At 40.8% G+C, this 13926-nt stretch overlaps 1 protein-coding gene and 1 pseudogene across 1 annotated transcript in view; both read left to right on the top strand.

Annotated features, from left to right (window-relative positions):
• LOC102726472 (large ribosomal subunit protein eL34-like) overlaps positions 1–11988 on the top strand; it is a 74406-nt pseudogene extending 62418 nt beyond the window's left edge.
• Positions 1–13926, top strand: part of RGS6 (regulator of G protein signaling 6) — a 491338-nt gene that overhangs the window by 145438 nt on the left and 331974 nt on the right. The window lies entirely within an intron of this gene.

Below are 13926 nucleotides of genomic sequence, written 5' to 3'. Positions count from 1 at the left end.
GAATATCGCCTCGGATTCACTTCTCCGCACGTCCTACCTTCCAGAAAGTGGTCGCTTTTCTGTTCAGAGAGTTGTTGCTATTCCTTTCTTCGATCTCCTGTTGAGTTTGTAGGTGTTCAGAATGGTTTGATCCCTATCCAGCTGAATTCCTGAGAGGAGACGAAATCCAGGTCTCCTACTCCTCCGCCATCTTGCTCCAAGTTTTTTCGTCTAATGCTCTTTTATCTGATGTTTTTTTGATTGTCAGTCTGAGTAGTTGGCTCTTCATGGCAAGCTCTTCATAAAGGACAAGTTCTCAGTGCTGAAATGTCATTTATCTAAATGAGTGGTTGAAGTGGGCAAAATGTACCTCATCAACCATGGGGACCATAGTAGAGTCTGAAGAAAAATTATATTTGAGCAGGTATAATTGAACTCAATCTTACTTGTTAGGCTTCAATGAATAATCTAGCACTATCAAACAGAAATGCATTTGGCTGCAGGTAATAAAAACAATCAGTGGTGGTTTTAATAACCGGGGCATTTTTCTCACCTGACAAATCTAGAGATAGGCAGTGTTTAGGCTTCGTTCAGACGTTTGGACATTCTGTCAGAAATCCCGATTATTTTGTGTTTTCTTCCCTGCTCTTCCTAATATGTTAGCCTTCATCCTTACGCTTATTGCCTCATGGTTGCAAAATGGCTGCTGCTGTGACTCCTGGCATCATGTTCACGTTTTAAAGATTGATTTGTTTATTAGAGAGGGGGAGAGAGAGGGCACGAGCAGGGGAAGAGGCAGAGGGAGAGGGAGAGCGAGAATCTCCAGCAGACTCTCCATTGAGCATGGAGCACGATGCAGGGCCTGATCACATGACCCTGAGATCATGACCTGAGCCGAAATCAAGGGTCAGATCTTAACCGACTGAGCCACCCAGGTGCCCTGCATCATGTCCATACTTCAGAAGGGAGATGTGAAGTGGTGGTGCTGGCCATAGCTCTCTCCTTTTATCGGGATAGCAAAAGTTTCATCAGAGCTCCCCCGCAGTCTTGGTCTTAATTCTAAATGGCTATAATAGTGTCCGGTTTCAAGGATAGCTCTATATTTAGCTGACCCATAAGGTTTCAAACAAAGTGGAGGGCACTAACAAGGAACACACAGGGGATGGGTGCTGAGGGGGCAACTAATTGCCAACCACCAGCCTATCATATGGGGCACACAAGAGTTTCGCTACTAAGCATCAAATGCAAAAACAAAGGCCATCACCATGAAAATGGAAAACTGTTACATTTCTAATGTCATGCCCATTTCATAGTTAAAATGGAAAGATAGGAAGTGCTGGTACACTGCCCATATCAATGTATTTGATTATTGACTTTAATACATGAAGGATGTTGGTGGAGACTAATCTTGCTCTGTTTCTGAAGATTTTGCTTTTGTTTTTCTAGGCTAAAAAGTAAACTTTGAAGATAATTAAGAAAAACACATAGACATATGAAATGAGGCTTGTTAATTCTGCATCTCTTCCCAGAAAATGTATACTCTTATGTCTTGATTATCCTCAGGTGATCACTAGGGAAAGGGGGTGAGGGATAATAAATAACTACATTTAAATTTAAAAAGCTCAGTTGGGCCACAGATTTCAATCTCATTTACCATGTTGCCATAGGTAGAAAAGTCTGGTTTAATTTCAGGTTTTCCTTTCACTTCTGTTGATATCTGTCTTCTGGTTCTATCTTGCTGTTGTAGGTGTTGGCTGCACTCAGCTCAGTTGTCCTTGCTGGGGGAGGGGGGAGGACTCATGCCCTTGCTCTCAAATGGCGACTGGGGCTGGAGTCATCTGAACACTCACTGAGCTGAACATGTCCAAGATGGCTCATCATGTGGCTGGCCGTTGATCTCAGCTTGGCTTCTGGCATGGTCTCTCCATGTGGCATGGGCTTCTCCTAGTCTGGTGGTTGGGTTCTGAAGCTGAAAGTCCCAGGAGATCAAGGCAGATACTGCAAGCTTCTTCTGACTCAGCCTTAGAAGTACTGCAGCATTAACCTTCCATTGGTTATGCAGGATAGCCCAGACAAGGTGAGGCAGGAGGCACGGTCCACTGGGGACCCATCTTTGGAACAAGCTACCAGTCTCCTTCCTTTCCTCCCCTTGGGGATTCAAGGGCCATCGGAAGCCAGTCAGAAAGAGAAGAAAAGGGTGAAAATCCTGCTCCATGTAGCAGGTAATGGAGCCAGGATCCTAAAACTTACTCCTCTAGTACCCTTAGAGTATCCTTTTCATGGCATTTTGAAACATGACAATGGTGGTCCTAAGTTTCTGAGCAAAAATAAGTACTAACTTAAAAAAAATTCTTTTTAACAGTTAGAGTTGTAAACAAAACAAAACATGCAACAACCCTAAGCTCAAATCAAAACCAACCCTGAGCTTTGTTGTGCAATTTCTATTCTTGGTATGTGACCCTCTCCTCATGTATTAGAGGCCAAGCAGAGAATACTCTATCCCCAGATCAGTAAGGTCAGAGTCGATTTTACTGACTGCACTTTGTGCCCAGACTGCGCAGACACAGTTAATCACATCTGGCACCATAAGACGTTCTCTTCACGTCTTGGGTGGTTTTTCATCTTTGCTGCCTTTTCATGTGAATGAACAGCACACTAGAGCAAGTTTTGAGAATCTTTAAGGATCTTCAGAGATTCCTGTCTTGCTGAGACACAGGAAGGCCGTAACTAGCAAACAGACCAAGAATGAAGAGGTGGAAGAGAGGGAGGGTATCTTTGCTGCTATAAACTACTAGCTTTCACCATTCTCCGCCTTGGCCTGTGTTGCTGCCCCTACCTGGAACACCCCTCCTCCCCCTTGTCTGCCTGGCAGACTCCTCCTCCCCCCCAGATGCAGCCCAGCTGGTGGCTTCTGCGTGCAGGCACCTCCACTCCCTGGACACAGCACTCCATAGCCACGATCCCCGGGCCTGCCACCCTGTCTCTCTGTATAGTCCACTCCCTCACTGGATGGTGCCTTCTTATGGGCAGGGGCCACCTCGTGGCCCGGTGCCACCAGCCAAGCAACGCATCGTGTTCAGAGGCTCAGAAATGTTTGAGTTCAGAGTCAACTACACCAACATACGGGTTTTTTATGGTAATTGGCAGCAACCGTGTTAAGGGTGGCTTATACCTTTCCCTGACCAAAACAAAACAAAACAAACACTAGAAATGAACTGGACCACATAGACTTTTCCAATGTTAATAACCTGAGTCAGCTGTGTTGCCGCTCATTTCACCTCTCTTCGCTGGAACGTACCCCTCTGTCTTCTCCAGAGGCTCCCCTGTCCTCGTGTTCGGGTGGTCTGGTTCAGGACCCCTGTCCCAAATCCCTCTGGTGCCTCGAATGGGCACCACACAATTGGACAGTTATGTACAACGTAATGCTGGCTGTCGCTTTACCTGCATGTGTCTGGCCGGAATCTTCCTGTTCCTACTTCTTCTGTGCCCCCTGAAGATGGTTAAGTAGTTTGTATATGCAGCAGGCCCTCGGTGGAGTTGCTGTTCACTAACTAGCAGCAGTGCGGTGTGCGGGTATTCGCGGAGCACTAACGCTCTTCACACCTCCATGTGGTGGGAACGTAGTGGGAATTGGTTCTTGGGAAGGTATGGGGCTGGGGGGACACTGGTTGAGGGACATGGTTTTTCTCCAAGCTTAAAGAGGACACGCTGTCAGAGTTCAGGCCAAATTTGTCTCACAGATATATTTTGATTGACCTGCACAGAGTTTTTAGAAACAATTGAGATAGTCTGCAACATTTAATGATCCAGAAACTACATAAGAATACAGAGTTTTAGTTTATCTTAAAAATTTGGAAGATTTGGTAAAATTGGGCCTCAGTTCCCCATTAGCACTAATTGCTTTGGACTAACTGGTGACCGTTCCGTTCAGACAGAAGATGAGCTTCCCTTCTCTTGTCCCCTATAAAATCACACCCCCACACTCTCATTTGTGTTACCTTCTTGCTTCTTAGGTAAATTGTTCTGGAAAATGCCTATTTTCTGTGCTGTTGGACTTCTAAATGCATAGAGCCCTAGTACACACAGGGTTGCCAAAGAAAACCTTATATACAAGCAATTCATATGTGGACTTCTTTCTCATTGTACACACTTGAAATGATATAGGACCTCTGTGCATCCCTCAGAATCACGTGTTTTTTCATCTCTTGGCTTATTTACCAATGTTCATAACCACTCCCTGTTTATTTAGCACTTAATATATACTAGTAACTGCTCTGAGCATGTATTAACTCATTAATCCCACAACAACCCTGCCTGTGAGATCCCAGCTATTATTATCCCCATCTTACAGATCCTCTTTCTATCCTCATGTTTTTCAGATGAGAAGCTGAGAGCTTAAGGACCAGGTTCACACAGCGAGGAGGTGGTCTCGCCAGGTTTTGACCTCAGGCCTGGGCGAAGGGAATTATACACCTTTAAGGTTTATTTCTGGGACAGTAATATCATCTTCTTTACGTGACTGCTTTGTGGACATTTAAATGAGCTCTCAGATATAGATACCTAGTTTTGGGGAGGGATGTTCCTGTTGCTTATCCGCCAGGCTAGTTCATGACCCCAAAAGAAGAACATATAGATGACTCTGCTGTCTTGTTAAACAACAGTCTGCTCTGAAGAAAGTTCCACTGGTGGTGGGGGTGAGGGAGGTCCTGATAAAAGATTCAGTATAATTGGCTCTCAGAAGCCACGATCTTTTTTTTTTTTTTGCATGAATATAAAGGAGGATTTTGTGGTGAAATACGTGTAGATTAGCAGATTTAGTTATGTCTTTAGTCCTGATCATGTCCTTGAATTTTGTCTCTGCACCCACCTACTTGTAGTGCAGAGTCCCGAAATGCTCACAACCCTAATTCTTGATTGTTCTTCCCTTGCTCCTTTCTCTTGTCCTTTTTCTCCCCCCTCTTCTTTTCTCTTTCCCCTCCCTTTTGTATCTCTATCAAGATCTTTGAGTGCGAACACTGCAGAGAAAAATATGGTAGTTTCTTCTCTCAGAAGACGAGGTTTAGTGGAGGTAGGTAGACATGTAAAAAAAAAAATCACTTTTTAAAAACTTCACATTACAGTGCACATTAGTGTTCATCAAACATTTGCTCAAATAGACACACAGAGCAAATGATTCCTAATGAAAGCAGAACTGTAATGAAATGGGTCCTCTTGTACATTATTAGTATTAAAAAATGTTTTAGCATTAAGGAAGTAATATGAGTTTTACATTATCTAATGTATAAATCAAACTGTTGTGATCTTCAAATATATTTGCACTTAAAGCACATTAGTCCATTGAGTTATAGGCATATTTTAATATCCCATCCATGAGAAAGTTCCCTGAAGAGAAAAGGGGACCCCCAAGGAACACATGAGGGATGACTTTTTCAGGGAGTCCTGGACCAAGGCAAGACGTTCAGGGTGTCCGTGGACAATCGGTGTTCCTACAGGATAGATTGTCCACAGGCGGTGCTGCAGACAGCAAGGAGAGAAACACTAGGAAGAGTGAGTGAGGAGCATAGACAGCATAGACAGAATGAGTTGCTTGGAAAATGGCTGAGATGCAAATAGGTACTTATGTATAAGAAACATCTATATTTTTGTCAAGAACAATCTGACCATATATCTCTAAAGCCATCCCAGTGCCCATTTTTTTTGAGCCAGTAATGCAATTTCTGGGCATCTCATTTTAGGAAATATTTCAGAATATGGAAAAATCCATATGCATGGAAATTATTCGTTTTAGTTCTATTTATAATAGCCAAAAATGGGGATGCTCTGCATGTCCCTCAGGAGAGGCATGCTTAAGTAAATTAAAAACATTTCCTTGGTAGAATGTTATACAGCAATTCAATGATGATCTTTGAAGACTGTGAAGTAATTTGAAAAATGCTCAGATAATTGAAAAATACAGCAACCATTGCACACTTAAAACTATGTGTTTATGTGAACCAAAACCATGTAAACAGTGCCTAGGGGGGGAAAAAGATGGGCAGGAAATACAGCTGAATATTTATGGTGTGTTGGATGTGAGAGTATGGAGGCAAAATGATGATTATTATACTCAGCCTGTTTATATGATGGATTTGTAATCTCCTTAACTATGAAAATGACATAAATTTAAACATTTAACAATAGCGCTGTGGTTAAGTGCATGATAGATGCAGACATGGGAGCCTCAGTGTGTTATGTGAGCAGAGTTAATGGACGTTTTATCTGGAAGATAATGTCATAGTTGAGTCAGTGAGGTGTGTGGCTTGAACCAAGGGCCCAGGAGATGAACACAAAAGGGCTGCAGAGGTGGGCAAAGGACAGACAGTGACAGACCCGCTGAGTTGGGAGTGTGGGCTTTGACATGGTTATTTGTATCCTGCACATCCGAACCCCATCCTGTCACAGCTGGTGTGCCAAGGGAAATACTGATTTTTTTTTTCTTCCTTTGGAGGCCCTTTCTTTCAGTTGATTAAGGTTTAGTAGGTTTGGGGTTGCTCTCCTTGGGAGCTGTTGATCCCTAGTGAAAGGCTGGGCCAGATGTATTAAGACAGCTCTGCCATTGCTCTTGTGAGTACCCTCCCCTCTTCCCTTTGGCTCTGGCTAGGATTAATTATCATTGGACTCATTACTTTTTCTGGAAGTGATGGCAGCGATAATCATTGTAGCAGTCCCGGATACCTCTGTTGAGCAGTTAGAGTGTCAGATGTTAGCGTAAGCACTCTCAAGCTTGAGGAGGAAACATTTATTACTCTCCCCATTTTATAGATGAATGCACGAAGGCTTAGAAAGGTTAAATAATTTACTCAAGATTATACAACCAAGTCGGTGGCAGAACACCGTTAACTTTTAAAAACTTGTTTATTATTTAAAAAATAACTTCATTGGCTGAAAGCTGGCAATCTAGTGTCAGTCCCTCAATCACTGTTTTCTCCCCTCAAAAGTTTACTTGTTCATGAAGTCACGACGTTGAGGAAGCCCTCAGCCAAAATCTCAGTGGGGATTTGACAATGGAACAGAATAGTTAAAATTGGAAATGTTCTAGAAAATCCAGACTGCAAGATTGCCATAAGTTTCAGAGGAAGAACCAAAGATTTGGCTTGCTGCTCAGAGGTGCACGCTATGTACAAAATATCTTTAGAATTTTTTTTTTTTTTACGGATTTTATTTATTTATTTGTGTGAGAGAGAATGAGAGAGAGCACATGAGAGGGGGGAGGGTCAGAGGGAGAAGCAGACTCCCTGCCGAACAGGGAGCCCAATGTGGGACTCAATCCAGGGACTCCGGGATCATGACCTGAGCCGAAGACAGTCGCTTAACCAACTGAGCCACCCAGGCGCCCAATATCTTTAGAATTTGATAGTGCTGTTATTTAAGACCTAGACGAGAACCCATTCTTAGCACCTGTGTGGTCTTACTTGTGTCTCTGTAAATGACGCCCCCTCACAGCTGCATCCCAGCTGTCCCAGCGCTGTCCTTGACCTCTAGGAATCATCTTTAAACACATCTCCAAACTGCAGTATGAGGTTGTGTGAGTGTCAAATGGTGGCATGTGCTGTATTTAAGTAGGTCTTAGGAAGAAAAGCAAAAACCATAACACTTTGACATGATTTTTAAACTAATGGTTTTCCTGTCTTACTTATGCAACTAAATACGTTTTGTGCAATTTTAGTCAAGTTCTTAAAAACACAGGAGGAAAGCAATACCTTTTCATCGTATCTCCCTTTTCTCCAGCAGCAGCCGTCATCAAGCTAACTTCCAGCTCCTTTTTGCTTTCTTGAACTTATATATTTCTGTATATACAACAATTTAGGGAAAGTCATAATAGTAGAAAACAACTTTTCCCTTAAGTAAAAAGTTACAGAAGATCATAATTACACTATGCCCTTCAAGGAAAGAAAATCAAATTGTGCATTTTTTTCTTAGATTGAATGAATAGGCCTGGGTGTATTTGCATAGCAGACATGGGGTTCTTAAGAATGTGCTAGAAGCTTGCAAGACCACTTGAAGCCTAGCCTCAGAAATGGTACATCATCACTTCTACCACCTTCCATTGGTCAGAGCAAGTCATTAAGACCAGTCAGTTCAAAAAGTGTAGAAACAGATTCTATCTATGAATGAAAGAGTATGGCCTTTTTCATAATCTACCAAAGAAATGACTTTGCCATAGATTATTAATCGAGATAAATGAGGTAATGTAAGTAAAGTGCTCAGAAGAGTGCTATTTTGTAGTAATTGTTATTTTGTTGTTGTTGTTATTATTATTTCTGGATGTTTCTCCAGGAGCTTATTGAATCTTACTTTTGTTCAGTTTTTTAAAATGATGTGGGAGGAACAGCATTGACTTTTCGGGCCCTGAAAATGCTATTTATGGGCTGATGTCCTCTGCCATCCAAAACAAAGGTATGTGAGGTGGGAGAGATGTTTCTTTGGCCTCTCAGAGGCTGCTCTAGATGGTGCTATTGGGGATTCCCAGGTATCCTCTGTTTTCATGCTTTTTCCTTCAGTCAAAACTGATGCCCATCCTTTATTTTTACCGTTGCAGTGTTTACTAAATATGAGAGATATTTCCCTTTAAAGGAAAGCAATCTTGTGAATATAGGTGTGGTATTCCATTTTTACTTTAATGTTACTTAACTATGTGCAAACATAAAGCCATGTATAAACTACTAATATGCTTGCTTATAGCCTTTATGCATCTATAAAGCAAAAAATTGAAAATCAAATTGTAACGGAACAGACTTAAAAATTAAAGACAAGAAAAACTTCAGAATTTCAAACTAACAGCATTAACCTAACATGACAGATGATGTTATTTTTACTGAAATGACATCCTGACTCAAAACTACCATGGCCTTTGACGCCTTCATTTTCCCACAGTTTTCTCTGTTAACGATGACTATAAACCCTTCCATTTCACAGTGCGCTGTGACATTAGTCATCCTTTGTTTGCTATGAAAGCACCGTTTAGATACCATTTCCACCTCTGTCCACTTCTCTGTGGCCTACAGTAATTAGCGTGGCACTATGTGGTGTCGACTTGATTATAAACACAAATATGAACACTGAAGCCCCTGGCATTGCTCGATTATAAGATGGTTATATAACTCAGTGCCTTTTAAATTTTAATGTGCAGATGAATCACCTGAGGATCTTGGTAAAATGCAGACTGGGGTGGGGCCCAAGATTCTGCATTTCCAACAAATTTTCAGGTTTATGCTCATGCTGTTGGCCCAGGGACCATTGTGAGTACAAGGATCTGATTATGCCTCTAGGAATATTTTTTAGATTATTATTTAAATGAAATACATAAACATTTGTCAGTAGAAAATTCACATGTCCATGGATATGTTCGTGGTCCCCAGTCGAAGAATAACTGTACTACCCCATAAAAGGCAGCTAGGTTACTAGAGTGTTATATGGGCCCTGCAGGAATCAGATCCTGACACTAGGTATGAAGCTGAATGCACTGAATGTCAGGCATCAGCCAGTAATATACAAGGAATGAGGATTGTATGAAGCCCTTTCTGGACATTCCAGATATAACTCATAGATGACTCTTCCATCAGTGAGACAGTTCGGCTGTGGTTTTGCCTCTAATAAATCAAATCTCTCCCTTTTTACCCAAGCAAAAGCTTTTTGTACCTTATATCACCACTCACATTTTTCCTGATCTTAGAGTTAAAAATGTTGTAGAGCTTCCTTTTTCAATTTTAATGTCCTGAGGGCAAGGATTATGTTCTGTTCATTTTTGTACTTTCATGCAGCAGGCATATAAACAGTTGTAGAATTGAATTTATTAGCTAGATAAATCTTGTGAGTGCCCTTTCCTGTTTGTATAACTATGGTTTGATTTTGTTAAAATTCTAGGAATTTTGCTCTCTTTTATATTTCAGATCACTTATTACTTTATTTACTACTTCTGCTTTTCTTTTTTCTTTCTAGGAAATATTCCCTAAACTTAAATGGCTGAAGCTCAGTCTCTGATATTTGAACTCATGACCAATTATTTTTTTTATTCATGGCTCTGAAGTGCACTTTGCTTTTTATTTTGGTCTGAGGGTAAATGTTGAGAAGATAAGAAATAGCTTATAGATATTTAATTGATAATTTGTGTGATCAGGATTAATCTTTTTTAAATAGTCCCACAGCAGTCTTCTGGAGAGAAGTCTGTAAGATGCAGTGGAGTGAATTTGCCTTTAATAAGAAAGCTCAAGATTGTAGAGGGATACTGAGGTGTTGGCTTTGTGCATAAAATATCTTTCCTACATTGAAAAAACAAAATAGTGCCCAACCTTATCAATAAACCTCTGAAACAAATAATACATTGTATGTTAAAAAAAAAAAGAAGGAAGAAGATAGCAGGAGGGGAAGAATGAAGGGGGGAAATCAGAGGGGAAGACGAACCATGAGAGACTATGGACTCTGAAAAACAAACTGAGGGTTCTAGAGGGAAGGGGGGTGGGGGGATGGGTTAGCCTGGTGATGGGTATTAAGGAGGGCACGTTCTGCATGGAACATTGGGTGTTATATGCAAACAATGAATCGTGGAACACTACATCAAAAACTAATGATGTAATGTATGGTGATTAACATAACATAATAAAAAATAAATAAATAAAATAAAATAAACCATTATAAGTTGTCTCTGACCTGGGTTCCAAGTACGTTCCAGTGTCTCTTTTGGATTGGGAAACTCTCAGATAATGACTGGGAGAGAAAGCTCCAGAGGTTACAGAGGGATACCTAGCAAACGTATGAATACGTTGGATAGCACATCATTGAGTAAAGAGGGACCAGGTATATAACATATACGTGGTAAGGCAATCTTCCCATGGTTTGATATGATTTTTTTTCCTAGTTCTGTTTGTCAGTCTGCCTATCTTTCCACCCACCCACTGAGCCCACCTGCCCCTCCATCTGTCCGTCCACCCATCTATCCATCCATCCATCCATCCATCCATCCATCCATCCATCCATCCATCCATTTAACCTTTTTATTGAAAAATAAGACACAGACTCAAAGCAAAACAAAATAAAACAAAAAACAGACAAATTAAGGATAGCTTACTGCAAAGATTCTTGAGGTGTGGTCTCCAGATTAGCAGCACCAGCATTGTCTTAGAACTTGCTAGAAATACACATGTTTGAGCTTCTGTGTAGATTTTAAATCATAAACTGTGGAGGTGGGGCCTCTGTTTTAACAGACCCTTCAAAGGATTCCCAGGCATGCTGGAGTTTAACAACCTCTAGCTTAGTGAACTATGGTAAGGTGGACATTTTTGTAACTACCACCCAGGTCAAGAACTAGAACTTTGCCAGTCAAGTCAGAAACCCGACCTATGTCCCTCTTTCCAACCACAGCTCCTTCCTCCTTCTGAAGAATCCACTATCTTGAGTTTCACAGTAATTGCTTCCTTGTCTCTTTATAGTTTTATTACTGAATCATACATCCCCAGATACTATAGTTTAGTCTTTCCTGTTTGTGGTAACTTTTTGTCTCTCCATCTATTGCCCCCTCCCCACTGTTGCTTTCTTTTTCATGCAATGTATCTGTTAAAGAACCTAGATGTTTCTCTTCCGGGGACGGCGTCCATAGACGTTCAGAATTGTCCAGCGTTTGACCTACCGTGGTAGGCTGTCCTATAATACAGCCTCTACCAAAACTAGGCTGTCCCGAATCCCTGGTAATAGAATCATTTACCTTTATACCAAGAAGGTTGGGAAAGCACCGAAATCTGCATGTGGCGTGTGCCCAGGCTGACTTCGAGGAGTTCGTGCTGTGAGACCTAAAGTCTTTATGAGGTTGTCCAAAACGAAGAAACACGCCAGCAGGGCCTGTGGTGGTTCCATGTGTGCTAAGTGTGTTCGTGACAGGATCAAGCATGCTTTCCTTATTGAGGAGCAGAAAATTGTTGTGAAAGTGTTGAAGGCCCAAGCACAGAGTCAGAAAGCTAAATAAAAAAATGAAGCTTTTTTGAGTAATAAAACAAAAACAAAAACAAAAAAACCTAGATGTTTGACTTGTTGAATTCCCCAGAGTGCAGATTTTGCAATTGCATCCTCATGGTGCCGTTCCATGTGATCCTCTACAGTTCCTGCATATTGGCAGCTGGATATGGGGGCTTTATCAAAGCCAAGCTTGATCCTTTTGCCAAGACTATAGGTGGTATTGGGTTCTTTCATCAGGAGGCATAGGATATCTAGTTTTATAGTTTTTTGATGTTATCAAGCATAGTTGTTCGATACGTGGATCTGTTGGGAGGCGTATATTGGCAATATTCTGTCATTTCATTTTCACTTTTACTTATTAGCTGGAATAGTTTTTGTAGAATAAAGGTTTATCAGTATATGGCTCCCCAGTGATAGAGTCATACATGAAAAGCAGATCAAATGCTCAGCTTTCCTTTTATTTATCTAGTTTTCAAGATGGTGAATTATTTCCCTGTCATGTTCAGAAAATGACCAATTATTTTTTTTTCAAATGCCCTTATGAGCTACTAGACTTAAACATACTGGAAGGCTATCGAATATTGGCAAACCTTACCCTTCTTAAAGCTCAAACTGTCCTATCCTTTGGCCAATGGGAGCTTCTTTGGCTTGCCTCTTGATTCCTCTTGGTCTGACTCCAGTTCTCTGACTTCTTCCTTCTTTGTTCCATGCTCATCTGGTACATTGCTTACCCTCGACCAGTAATCAGCCATTTCTCCAAGAAACCTCCCTTTTAATGGGAAAATGATAAATAAGACCATAAACTAGGCACTTATGGCTACTGGCTTTGTTTTTTTTTCCTGCATCTTTTCAGTTGATGGAGCTAGGAAATATTTTTATCTACATGTCTTTTTCTACCTACATATAGATATAGTGACTTTATATATATATATTTTTTAAGATTTTATTTATTTATTTGACAGAGAGAGACACAGCGAGAGAGGGAACACAAGCAAGGGGAGTGGGAGAGGGAGAAGCAGGCTTCCCGCCGAGCAGGGAGCCTGATGCGGGGCTCGATCCCAGGACCCTGGGATCACGACCTGAACCAAAGGCAGACGCTTAATGACTGAGCCACCCAGGCGCCCCGACTTTATATATATTATAATTAAATATGTATGTAAATATAAATAAAGTTAAAATACTTCACAAATTTATCCTAATGTTTACAATTTAGGACTACAGAGTTTTTCTTCTTTTCTATGGCATCTATATCTCCTTTCTTCCTAAGGAATCTACTAGAGAATGAGTTTCAGACAACCAAGAGACTAGAGAACCACTGATATAGAGATGGTGGTAAGCATTAAATATATAAAACTAAGAGTTCACATTAAATGAGGGGTAAATGAGAGAAAGTATAGCATGTAAATAACTATTATCTGATAACACAGATTTGGTGTAACCATAAAGTATAGGGAAAATTGAACTAACATGTGCACAAAAAATTTTAAAGTCTTTTTAGTGATCATAATTGGTGGTGGTAGTAAGAATAGTGTGGGTATAATGTGGAATAGAGCAAATGAGTAATTATGAAATATTTGAATCTAGCATCCTCTGTGCCGTTGAGAACCAAGATTCTTAAGGTGGAAGAAAGGAGATATATCCAGTTTTAATGGATAGAACATGCTTGGCTTTTATTTTCTTTCCTTGAGTACCTAGATGTGTTCCTCAATTGTCTTCTGGCATAAAACATTGCCATACATTCTGATAATCCAGTATTCTTTCTCTTGTAAGTCATGTTCTCTTTTTGCCTAGAACCCCAGAGGTTGGTTTTTGGGGGGAGTTTTTGGTGTGTTTTTTCCTTTCTTTAAAGTCTTGAAATTTTGGTAGTGTATGTCTGGTGTTGGTAGTTCTGGGTCATTATTCTCACATGTGTAGTTTCTTTTTTAACTACATGTTAACATGCAGTTTCTAAATTTTTGTATT

Source organism: Leptonychotes weddellii, chromosome 9 (assembly GCF_054177405.1).
Source record: "Leptonychotes weddellii isolate Sample4059 chromosome 9, ASM5417740v2, whole genome shotgun sequence".
NCBI classification, from domain to species: Eukaryota; Metazoa; Chordata; class Mammalia; order Carnivora; family Phocidae; genus Leptonychotes; species Leptonychotes weddellii.
This window is presented reverse-complemented; position numbering and strand designations above follow the sequence as displayed.